Below are 13745 nucleotides of genomic sequence, written 5' to 3'. Positions count from 1 at the left end.
TATGACAAATAAAAAGAAGTTAAATTCAGAATTAAGAAAAAGTAAAAAACCCTAAGAGACTGGAAGATACAGCGATAGAGGCAAAGAGGCTTGGACGGTGGCAGAACAGAGAGGCTGGACGTTGCAAGACAGCTGACGAACTGTGATAAAGCACGACGGCCCTAAGAACGACGAAACACCAAGCTGCTAAGGAAGACAAAACACCAGGGCGTTGAGAACGGCTGGAGGATGACGATGGGAACTGCGATGGAGCATGACAGCACTGAGAATGACAAAACACCAAGGCATTGAGAACGGCTGGAGGCTGACGAACTGCAACGAAGCACATGCGACTGCTGGATGGCCTGAGGCTTCGACAGACAACGGCAGAGAGGACTGTGACGGAGAGAGGAGAATGGAGCCTGAGATTGCATGAGTAAGGGAGGAGTTTATGTGTGTACGCGGCGTGAGTGCTTTGAGTGAGTGAGAGAGAGAGAGAGATAGAGGAAATAGCTACGGTGCGACAGAGAGAAGGCTGGGTGTGAGGGTTAGGTGAAGGGCTGGGATGAACATGAAGGCGAGCTGGGTGGTGCGGCGGTCATCGCGATCGGCAGTGATGAATAGTGTTGCTGGGTGCGAGGCTTTTAGCTAGGGTTAAAGTGAAATTGGATAAAAGTGAAGCGTATGAGAGCTGTTATCTAAAGTTAACTTAGAAAAAAGTTGTGTGTGAAAAAAAAGGATTGAGAAATTAAATTTTGGGGGCAACTCTATCGGTACGTTTTTGTAGGATACCTAAATAAATATGGAAATTAAATTTTGGGGGGAATTCTATCGGTATGTTTTTGTAGGGTACCTAAATAAATATGAAAATTAAATTTTGGGGAAACTCTATTGTTACACTTTTGTAGAGTGCTTAAATAAACACAGCATATGGGCACGCTTTAAAAATGTGACTGTTAGAAGATTAACTAGCCACGCTTTTAAAGCGTACCTGTTTTCCTCTAAAGCGTGGCAAAAAAAAAGCGTGGCCAAATCACAAATCAGTGGCCACTCTCACAAAAGCGTGAAAATTGCAAAAAAAAGCGTGGCCAAATCACAAATAAGTGGCCACCCTCACAAAAGCGTGGCCATTGACCACTTTTGGCTATACTTTAAAAGCGTGGCAAGAAAAAAGTGTGCTGATAGGCCTTTTTTCTTGTAGTATATATTATAGAAATTTAGATTCTCAAAGTAGAATACATACATACATACATACATACATACATACATACATACATACATACATAGAAATCCAAGCTCTCAAAATAAGGTTAGATATTTCTATTTGATGTGAACCTTTAGTTTAGAAAAAAGAACAAACACGTATTGTGCAAAAATTGAAAAGAAACAAAAATAAAAGATTAGAAGTCAAATTAGATAAAACATAAAACAAATAGAACTCTGAACCAAAACAAACAGTAGCATTGCATCACCAAATTACAGAATAATCTTTCTCTTAATAAAAAAATAAAAAAATCAAATGAAAAAGAGCAAAAACTTTATCAGAATTACCACCAATTTACACAAATCAAATATGAGGAACAAATTTAAGAGCAATTAGGTATGACGAACAAATAAAAAGCTATGTATTATAGAACATCTCAACAAAAAGTCAAATCAGAAAATATAAATTAGGGAATAGATTTGAGAATACTTACCGTAATATGTATTAGTAATAAGAAGCTTGAATAAAAATATTTTAAAACCTGAAGCATCAAAACAAAAATTATATCAAATTTATGAAAAAATAAAAAAAAAATTGAGAGAGGAAGAAAAAATACCTAACAGGACGAAGTTGATTTTGGAGCTGAAGAATGAGATGAGGTCTTAAAACAAGAGAATGAGATTTTGAACATGAAAAATGAGTAGTGTGATCTCAAAGTGATATTTTAAATATGAAGAATGAGTAGTGTAATCCCAAACTGAGAGTAATATGATCCTAAAATCGATAGAGTAAAGTGAAATAGAGAAATAGTGGAATAAATTGAAAATAAATGATTATCAAAATTAAAAAATATTGAAGTAAGTTAAAAACAAATGACTATAAAATTAAAGAATAATTTTTACGATAAAATTATTCATAAAAAAATAGAAAAATTTAACATTTGTAATATTTATTAAAAATATTTAATTATGACTCCTAAAAAAATGTTGAAATAGTTTTCTTTTCTTGTAGTGTATGTCCCTCATGCTTTGGCCATACTCCCATCCTAGATTGAGAAAAAAAAAAAAAGAGTTAACATTTTTAGTTTGATTACTTTACCTAATTAGGTATATATGTGATACTGATTTATTGTATAGATTTAGTTTGTCTGTACCTCATGCTAATAAAAATAATATTATCAAAGAACCAATTGTTCGGATTTTTTATTTAAATAAATAGAATTAATATAATATTTACAAAAAAGTGATTTTTTTTATATTATAAAAAAATAATTATGAACATTTTTTATTTGCACTATTAATAGATATGTGTAAAAATTTTAAACACGTATTTTGGTTGCTCACGAGACAAAATTCCAAATATTTTTATTTATATCACCAGATAAAGTACAAATGAGATATATTCATAACTATCAATACAAAGACTATTTTTTGCAATATAATTAGAATTAATTTAAAAGATAAAAATTAATATAATTTATTATGATTTAAATTTTATTATTTTAATTTTTATTTTTAATCTAATCTAATTTGTTGAAATGATTAGGATTTTTATTATATTAATTTGATTTTTTTATTCTAATTATCCAATTAAAACTATTATGAATTTTAAAATTTTTTAATTTAAATTTTTTTGGTGTAAAAAAAAAGAAAAGAAAAGCGAAAAGAACAAAAGTACAAAACAATTGCATGCATTGGATAATTTTTTAGAAGAAAGAGATTGCGACGCTAATAAATAAAAATTGTGATTTAGATGATAAACAATTATTATCAATCCACGGTTATTAATTAACTTCGTGTGCACAGTTATTTGTGTGAAGTCAATCTAAGTTTTAAATTTTATTGATTAGCATTGTATAAACTCATGTTAATTTAAAAAATAAATTCAAATGGATATCATACAGATTATATTTTTTTAATAAAATTGGATTAAATTATATAATAAAATTAAATTAATTAATATGATCTGGGTCATAATAAATTATATCATTTGATCTTTAAATCGATTCAAATCATAATGCAAAATACGATCTTATTTCGTTGATCATGCAAATGAGATAGTTATAAAAGAGAAATACTAGGCGTCCAAACATATTTTGAACCAAGTTTTTAATCAAATACTCACGTGCCCTTCTCTATCATCGTCGTCATCATCTCACTACAAGAAATTATCAGAATAACGACCGATTTAGCGACCGATTCTGGTGGTCGCTAAAACCTTAGTCGCTAATTAGAAAATAGCGACCAACTTCGGTTGCTAACTGTTAGCGACCGATTTTCGAACAAGGCCACCAAATCCCTCACCAAAGAGTATCGGCCGCTAACATAATCGGTCACTAAATGGTGACCAAATTTTCCGTCGCTAAATAGCGACCAACTTTTCAGTCGCTGAATCAGTTGCCGATGCAATCGGTCGCTAAATCGGTCACCGATGCCTGATTTGAAAATTTCAAATTGGTCGCTAATTCATGAACTAAAAAACTAAATTGGTTGCTAAATTGGTCACTGTTCCTAATCTTATAATTATAAATTTTTACTAATTTCACATTGATCACTATTAAAACTTAATTTTATAAATAATTATATTTTCACAAAATATAAAAAGAATCATAGATCAATTTTTCAAATAAATACCAAAAACATTCACAATGTTTACATAGAAATATAGAATTTAAAATACTGAAAATTCTTAAATATATAAAATTTATGATCCACAATCAAGACTAAAAGTAAAAATAATTCATGAATAACATAACACTGCTCTATTCATGAACAATCAATATGGTTCAACAATTTCTGCACTACTTTTGTCTCTTTGAATTTTTCACTGCTCTTGGAGCTGTAATCAATACAAACCACAACAGAATCTTTAAGCAATCTTGAACCTTAATCTAGTAATCCAACATGTTTAGTGTAAGATGTACCTAGTCCAATTTCCTCAGACCTTTTCATGATCCTCAGACTCCTGCATGAGACATCCTGCATCAATAAAGAATTTGTTTATTATAATTGGATATGATCTTTGAAGAAAGTTCCTTATAGTTTATAGGTTTTGATATCAACTTTTTTTAGATAAGGAACACCATCCATGCTTACTTTCATATACAAACAACCAAATCCTGGTTTCCCTTCAGCTTCATCATTGTTCTTTGTCAAATTTGATGCCATGGTGTTCTTTTAAAATGATCGAATTGGTGGCCACTCCACAACCTGTGCCCTGTTGCGAAAAATGAAAATTTTGATATTTTAACATCCTCCATGTTTGAATTTCCATGTAGAGAAGAACATACACAAACTATATCATAGTGAAACACAAAAATTCAACTAACAATCACACTAACTAGTAACTATGAACAACTCTTTTTCAATCACACTAAGATTAAAAGCCTACCTCAAATTTATTTTATTTTATTTTGATTAATGGAAGTTATCAAAAATACATTCAACATAGTACATAATATCATAGTAGCATTTTTATTTGGCATTATAATTTTAAATTGTTTGAGAAGAAAACATTATAACAGCCAATCAGACTAGTTTCATGAATCATACATTCCTAATCATACATCTTTTCGTGCACCGAATTGATTAAATATCAAGCTTTCAGTTCTATGCAAATCTTATAATTTGGCAACAGTTCAAAGTACACGTTGAATAAATAATGGACTAACCTTTACAACTAAAGCGAAATTGACATCCAATATAATGATATCAGAACTCTCTTTTGCAACTTATGTACCTTGAATGCCCATTACAAGACCTATATCAGAGTGAACACCAAAAAGTAAAGAATCGTAACCATAACCAAAGTAATCAAAACTAGTTTGTATAATTTCAACATAAAAACTAGCCTTAGATCCAAACTTAGAAACTAGGAAACGGAGTCATGTCATATATGAGGACTTGTCATATGATTACATAATATGGATCCAATAGAATCTCTTTTTTTTTTGGGTCTTTGAATGTTAATCAAACTCTATTGCCAATAATCCAAACAATATGAAATAGACATAGAAAAAATAGGCTTAACCTGTTTGAATTCATCACTGGACCTGTATACAGAATCACTTCCAGAACCAACTCTTCCAGGAGGCATAGATAAGAAGAAGGGAGAGTCACCTAAAATACAACCATTAAGGGTACATGCCAGTGGTGAAAGGAAAACTTCAACATTGGACGGACGGACAAATTGAGGTATCTTAGTATCTAGCTTAGATGAGACAATTATAGTCATTGACAGCTCGGAATCCATCTATAAACAAACAATAAAAATGTTTATCGAAGTTGTGATTTATATCTTACAATTTTTTGTGCTCCAAATCCTAGTAAATTAGCTAGAGAAGTGTTCTTTATATCTTCAAAAATGTTCACCCCAATACATTATGATTTTTTTTTCTTGGTCTCTTTATATTACTTCTTCTTACAATCTATAGATATGGCATGAAAGATTGAAAGCATTCAGCAATGACACCAACTTCAACTACCAGATACTTAGCAATTTTATGGAAATTAATCAAGACAAGAAAGCACAATGACTAAGAGAGGCACACACCTGCATTACAACACGTCTTGTAGTGGCATTTTGGCTTGCACCAGAAACTTCATGGCACGCGCATGGGCCTGTTGGTCAAGCAGAGCACAAAAAGTCCACCAGGAGCAAAACCTTACCTACAATGCCCTATTTTTGCCCACATAAATAGTTACCTAATTAGGTTAGATTCTCCAAATATGTTAATCCGAAACATAATAACAAAAATCTAATAATCACATAAAAATCAAGATCCAAATGGAGAAATCGACATACCTAAAATCTGAATTAGACAATGAGAAGGTGAGATATCAGAAAGAAACAAAGACATGTTCAAATTGCAATTAAATTGAAATTAACAAGTACCCACTAACAAGTATCAACATACAATCACTCAAACAACACAATTAATCATAGAAATCATCAATGTAACATCAACAAGTCAAGATTCACAACATTCATGAAATGGGTATAAAATGACAATTGATAAGAATTCATAAAACTAACACAAGATCTAAGCAAAATTATACTAAGGAATTTAAATTAAGTAATTAAAACTAGTAATTAACAAGATCCAATTCAGAATTCAACAAGGAAAGACCAAATTAAAGCTAGATATAGAGAGGAACAAGGGTTTCTCTCTCTAGAAGAACAAAGAACCAAAAACTAGCTAAAAATTGTGTCTAGTGTAAAATGAATGATCCCCCCTTTCCCCCTAGCATCATTGGGTCTTTTCCATGCAGAAACAGCTTGAATTTGGGCCTGATGAGCCTCAGAAATTGCCAGGCACGATTTCCTTTAATGAGGTCACGTGCATCATTCCGTGCATGCGTGCCATGCGTGCGTGCGCGCCGATTGCTTTTGTGATCCACGCGTGCGCGCCAGGTGCGCGTGCGCGTCGGTGGGAATTTTCTGACCCGTGCGGATGCGTCCATCCTTGTGCACTACTTCCAGCTATCCTCATACACGCGTGCGCGTGGAGTGCGCGTCCGCGCCAATGCTGAATTTCCCAAAATCCAAATCTTCATGTTCCTTCCTTTTGTACATGCTTTCTTTCTCTCTTCTAGGCCATTCTTACCCTATTAATTCTAAAATCACTCAACAAATACATCACGGCATCGAATGAAAATAAAAGAGGATCAAAATATAGCAATTTTAAGGCGAAATAAGCATGTTTTCATCATGGAGCAATATTAGGAAGTGAACCCAAAACCATGCATTTCTTGTGAATAAGTGTGAGAAATATTGACAAAACTCCCCAAATTCTACACAATATAAACCACAAAATTGGGGTTTATCAGGAAACTGTTGTTGTTGTTGTTGTTGCTAGAGAATAAGTTACCGAAGGAGGTGGTGTTGAGAAATTAACTACACGACAGAGAGCAACGACGGATCTGGACAGCAAGGCAACGATCTACATCAAAGGGGTGAGCAGAGGTGGCGGTGAGATCAGAGGAGGTGACGGTGAGAAAATAATGGCACGACAATGAGAAAGTTAGATTTGGACAGTGATGAGAAGATCTGCAAACTTAGACGATGCCAACGCCACCGAGATCTCAAAGACGAAGGCGACGACATCGAGAACTCAGAAGACGATGGTGAAGAGTCGTCGGGAGATGACACTGCAGTCAGAAGATGACGAAGATGGTGCAGCGATGAAGAAGACGACAATGGTGTGGGTAACTCAAAAGACAGTACTGTGGGGGAGAAGATGACAATGGTGTGAGGGAGTTGTGTAACAACCCTGATTTTCGAGTACATGAGATCTTTTCGAGTACATGAGATCTTTTCGAGTTGGAAACACCTCTGTTATATCATCAAGAATCTCAATCCTCATTATCATTATGTCATCCTTAAGTTAGAACCTCCTCTGAGGCAAGCTCGATAGTGCAATCGCAAAGAACCTTGTTTTTGAACCGTATCGGTTGGCAGTTTTGATTATGATTTTCGTAAATAGTCTTTGTTTGACGAACTGGACTCGATTCATGAGAGGAGAGAGATAATAGTATAATATTATCATTATATTAGTATTATAAAATGCTTGAATGACATTATAAGGTTACCTGGTCTATTTTTGTTAAAAACAGAAAATCGGTTTAACAGGGTTTACGGTTTACTGGTGCAGCTTAGCACTAGCACTCTCTGATGAATTTAGCAATGCTAAGGCCTTATTATACATGTTCTATTCTCATAATAAATATGTTACTAGTGTCATTTATGCTAGTAGCTCAAAAAATAATTTTTAGAGATGTTTTTACGAGTGTTCCAATACGCCTAGTTTTAGTAGTTGTACACCAGAGATATTTTAATATTATTTTAATCCACCTCCAAGCCAACCAATCACAACTCACCTTACACCCCCAATACCTACAAGGCTGTCTCATTTCATCATTTTGGCCGAAAATAACAAGAGAGAAAAGAGAGAAACTTTCTTGAACACTTAATCTTTAAAGCTTGATTTCTTCTGAACTAAAACTCAAATCAAAACTCCGATTTCACCAAAATGATCCTCTCTTCTTCCTCTACATAACCATGTAACTTATCAAGGATGGAAATAAGGTGAGATGGCTGTCTCCCTCCCATTTCAATTCGGTTTTCAAGGAAAACCATGCAAAACATGTGTTTTCTTGATGTTCTTCCTTAGGAATCATGCTTAACTTGACTTGAGGGCCAAGAAACGTGAATTTCCAGCAAGTCTAAGGTGAGAAATCTCTTCCTAACATACTGAGTGAGATTTGGTCAGTTGAGAGTTTTTGGATTTAAAGTTGTTCTTGATGTGATTTAGGAGGAAAAAGTGCTTAAGGACCACCTGAAAGTTTAACCGAATTAGGAAGCAAAACTAGGTAGGGATTGACAAATTTAATCTTGATTGATTATGTTTGATTTGTGTGATTATGATATGGTTTGGCTGTTCTTGAAATTGATTGTTTGTATGAGTAATTCTTGTTGAAATTTTGGTGAAAATTTGATGAAATTTGATGAAATTCAAGCTATGAATGTGTGTTATTGTGGCTGCTGGAAAATGAAACCCTAGAGCTTAAATTGAGATTCAATTTGTGTTAAAATCATGTAGAAAAGATCGGGTTTTAGTGGTTGGAAATTTATTTTGAATTTTGGTAAAAATCGGTTGTTGAAAAGACTGAAAAACGGGTAAAAACAGAGAAAGAATTTGAAGAATATATGAAGAACACGAAGAACACTTTGAGTGTGGTGAAGAAAATTGAAGAACACCTTTTAGATCTTAGAAAGGGCAAGGAAGTAAAATTTTTGGTGTTTAAGGGGTTATATGGTAATTTCTGGAAGTTAGAGTGGTAAAAGTAGAAATATTAAAAGTTACGGGTGGTAAAAAGTGAATTTTAAAGGTTAAAAGTAAAAGGTAAGTTAATTTTCGAAAATTTAGTATTAAAATAATAAATAATAATAAAATATTAAATAATAATATTTAATTAAAAATAATATTTTAATAAAAATAATAAAATAATACGAAAAAGGCAGTTTTCTGTAAAAGCTTTAGAAAGACAACTTTAAGTGTAGAATCTCATAATTACCTTCATAAAACACTTAGGGAGTGGTAATAACATGATAGTGAGGCAAAGATAAAGAAAAGATAAAAAGTTAAAGAAAAGATAAAAACCAAAGAAAAAGTCTGTAAAATTTTAATGACAGAAAAACAGACAGAGACTAGTGAACGAACTAGGGCAACTTAGTTAGTACTTGAGTTGCGACTAAGGTTAGGTGTTATATGAAAAGTTAAACTGTTTCAGTATAGACTTAATGAACCTATACCTGGGACAGGCTAACTATTCATACCGAAATTTACATAAGCTTTAAATACAAATGTTAAACAGAGAAATCAGAGCAGAATAAAGTAACACAGAGCACAGAGTAACCAGAGTAAAGTAAAGAGATACAAAGAGAAAAGAATAATATGATAAGAGAAATGGTTTGAGCCAGGATATTGTAAAAGTGAAAGATGTAAAGTTTGTACAGTATGATTGAACAGAGAAAGAAAGAGGTACTGCATAAGAATGTGAAAATGATGATGAATAATGAGAATGATGATGAATGATGATAATGAGAATGATTATGTAATGATTTGCTGCGTGAAGGCAGTCAGATAGATAGTGGTACGACCACAGAACGTTTTCCAGTGTTACACAGCTATTGAGAGCTGTACCTGCAACTGATAACCTGGGATCACTTGCAGAGGATATTAATTCATACACGGCTAGAATGCCACAAATGTAAGGCGAGGATTGCTTACAGAGAATATGATTTCATACACGGCTGGAATGCCGCCACCTGTAAGGCAGAGTTTTCTTACAGAGGATATGACGCATACGTCGGTTAGTGAGAACTGTACCTATGCTGACTGGAAAACCATACCCATTTCAGCTGCTTCGGGTTACGTCGGGAACGGGTAGAAACCGACAGATGAGCTCATTACCTGCGCTAGGGCTAGACATGCATCATACTTGGTTGCACATTTCCTTTATTATGATTGTGGTATGAATGTATGATTTCCTTGTTTGTATTCCATTCTCTGCGCTTGTGTTATTTTCTTGTATTCTTCTGTTTGTGTTTTGCTATCTGTTTTCTCTATCTTCTTTACTTATCTGTGTTTTCTAATTACTGCTTCTTTGTATTCTGCTAATAGTCTGCTAAACAACATAGAATTAATGAATGTAACTAATAACCCCGACCCTACTAAGAACTCCCCAGTTCTTACCCCTTCTCTCTCCCTTCCCCCTTCAGATGGAAGTAAGAGTACTTTACCATAGTTCATTGATGACCGTTCGCAAGAAGAGAATTCTGCTCTAGATAGTCTTCTGAGTCTAGGGTGAATATCGTTCTCTGATTATATGTATATACTGTGAGACCAGCCAACGTCTGCACCCCGTTCGTATGCGCACTTTAACCTAAATCCTGTGTACGAGATTCCTATTGTATGGCTACTTCATGAGGTACCAGAGAGATGTCCTGTGGAAAAGTCTGATCGTGTAGAGGAGTAGCAGATGATGTTCTATCTTTTGATGACGTTCCACCTGACTTGAGTTTTGAAGACCTAGAACGTACTTACCCTCGCTTTAGTAGTTTAGAGGGACTAGGTGAGTATAGAGTCTAGGCTAGCCTTGGTGCCAGCTTAGGGACCTCTTGAACAGGTCAGGACCTGGGATGTTGTATGTATATACATGTATATAGATATTATTTAGCTATATCTAGGGGTATTCTAACTAACAGTCTATATTCTAATAAAGGCTGAATCACCGAATGTTGTCAACTACTTGTGATGTATTTATGTGTGGTTGTTTATAACTGTTTTATCTGTTATTATTTGTGAATTGATTATAAATGATTCTGTCTATTAATCTAAACATTTTCAAAAAAAAATACACCTCGCAAATTAACTACGCTTTTAACAACGAATCAGGCTCATATGATAAATAATAGATAATAATTAGGAAGACAAATTGGTAGCGCTCAGTTTCCAGTATGATCTAGACATATTGAAAATTGGGTCGTTACAAGTTGAGTTAGGCTTAGTAAGGGTAACTCAGTAACTTTGTTATTTTCTTGAATTTAGTGACCGATTTTGTGACTGATTAGTTTATAAAAGTATCTTTCAATTGGTCGCTAAAATCGGTCGCTATCTTAATAATTAGTAATCAATATAGAGGCCATAGTCTTAGCAACCGAATTAGCGACCAAACAATTTTTTATCCTATTTTTTTATCGATTGGAAAATCAGTCTCTAAATTAAAAGATAGCGACCAATTTTGTGACCAAGAATTCCAAAGACATTACTTCTCTTGTTTTGGTTGCTAATTCGGTTGCTAACTTAAAAAATAGTGACCGATTTAGTGACCAACTTTATTCTGGTTGTATAATAAATTTTTCGGTTGCTAATTCGGTTACTATTAGCGACCGATTTTGTTGATCGCTAAAATTGGTCTCTATCTTATCAATTAGCAACCAATTTAGCGATTATTGCCTTAGCAACCAAGCAATTTTTCACCCTATTTCTCTATTGGTTGCAAAATCGGTCGCTAAATTAAAAAATAGCGACCGATTTTGTGACCAAGAATCCCAAAGACGTTACTTCTCTTATTTTGGTTGCTAATTTGGTCGCTAAATTAAAAAATAGGGACCAATTTAGCTACCAACTTTATTTTGGTTGTATAATAAACTTATTGGTTGCTAATTCGGTTGCTATATGGGACCGATTTTGTGGGTCGCTAAAATCGGTCATTGAATATAATTTAGTGACCGATTTAGGGAGCAATTTTTTTCTGGTCCTAGAAATTCTATATCGGTCACTAAATTAATCGCTATTCGAAACCAAATTTTTTAGTTGCTAAAATCGGTCGCTATTCTTCTAATTTTTTATAGTGTCTTCTTCTTATTTTGTGTCTTTCCTTCTTCAACATTGTTGTCATTGTCACTGCTATCAACCAATGTTGTCTTGTTGTTGTTATTGTTTAAATTTTTCTTTTTTTCCTCCTCATCTTCTTCTATTATTAGCATCACCATCCTCGTCATTTTCATCTTCTTCTCTTAAACAATGAAATACGCATAACACCCAAATAACAAAATACATTCGCAGGAAAAATTTGTGTGCTATATGAAAAAATTTGTATACTATACCAATGAAATATGCGTAACATAAATTTTGGTATAAAACACAAAAATCTGAGTGTATATATAGTACAAAAATTTTGATGTGTTGCACATAAACTTTTGAAGAATTACATACCGAGAACACTGATTTATCCAACAAACAAAATACAATCGCAGTAAAAATTTGTGTGCTATATACAAAAATTTGTGTGCCATATGCAAATATTTATGTTCTATATGCAAATATTATGTGCTATATGCAAATATTTGTATATTATACCAATGAAATACGTACAACATATAAATTTTGGTGTACATGATGCCTAGGCATCTTTGGCTAGTTTCACAAGCCATTTTCTAAAGTTTTTACTTTGTTTCATGCATTATCTTCATCAATAAGCAAGCATTTGGATGAGTTATGTATGCATGTCTTGATTCATCAAACACAAGTGAATTATAATCATATTCATTAGATTTATGCAAGAACTACTTGATGTATTGAGTGATACATTATCTTGGAATTATGGCAAAGCTTTGATGCACTTGTTTGATTGATGATAGGCAAAGAGAAGCAAAGGAGAAGCAGAGAAGAAGCAGAGAGGCTGTGGCGTTAGTGGCCAAGTTAGCACACTAACGCCATGGTTAACGGTGGCTCAATGAAGAGCTGCTGGCATTAGTGGCCAAGTTAGCCCACTAACGCCAGTGCTAACGTGGTCTACAAGGAAGAAGCTGGCGTTAGTGGCAAAGTTTGCCCATTAACACCAGTGCCAACGTTGCCAATGAAGAGGTGCTGGCGTTAGTGGCCAAGTTAGCCCACTAACGCTAGTGCCAACGTTGGTCAAGGAAGAAGGCAACGTTAGTGACCAAAGTTAGCTCACCAACGCTACTACACATGCAGGAAGGTGCCAACGTTAGTGTGCTAACGCCACTGATACATGAGCATCTTCTCTATCTCTTCCTACTGAATTTGCATTTGAATTGTTAAGTTTAATCAAGATTTAAATATGTTTTAGCCACTATGAACACTACTTTGAGTCGTGTGCAATTCTGTTTATTTCAAGTAGCATTTTGGATAAATTTGACGGAGTTTTTGTGAAGAAACGAAGCTACAGCAGAATAAGGACTTGAAGCAAACTTGGACTCTCCAAGTTTGGTGCCAGGAAGCACTACAAGTTCCATTGCCTTCGGCCTCACCAGCGGCAAACTTGAAGAAGCTCAAGTTTGGAGCCACACTCATTACACTCAAGGGGTTGCACACGGGCTCATCCACACCAAACTTGAGGAAGCTCAAGTTTGCCGCCAGCAAGGAATTTCCCAGGAGTACTTGCGGATGACTTCACGCCAAACCTGAGGAAGCTCAAGTTTGGCGCCACAATCAATACCTCCGAGGAATGCATTCGGACCACTTCACGCCAAA

General features: G+C 34.2%; 1 long non-coding RNA gene across 1 annotated transcript; it reads right to left on the bottom strand.

The window, feature by feature from the left end:
* Positions 1-3860: 3860 nt before the first annotated feature.
* Positions 3861-5589, bottom strand: LOC148571259 (uncharacterized). Its single transcript, XR_015907575.1, has 5 exons — positions 5485-5589; positions 4854-4942; positions 4279-4399; positions 4107-4161; positions 3861-4021 (listed from the first exon to the last, which is right to left on the bottom strand). It is a non-coding gene; the product is annotated as an uncharacterized LOC148571259 (long non-coding RNA).
* Positions 5590-13745: the final 8156 nt, after the last annotated feature.

The sequence above is a fragment of the Arachis ipaensis genome, chromosome B3 (assembly GCF_059453495.1).
Source record: "Arachis ipaensis isolate K30076 ecotype BB chromosome B3, ASM5945349v1, whole genome shotgun sequence".
Taxonomy (NCBI): Eukaryota; Viridiplantae; Streptophyta; class Magnoliopsida; order Fabales; family Fabaceae; genus Arachis; species Arachis ipaensis.
The sequence above is the reverse complement of the archived record's forward strand: the minus strand, read 5'-3'. Positions and strand labels throughout refer to the sequence as shown.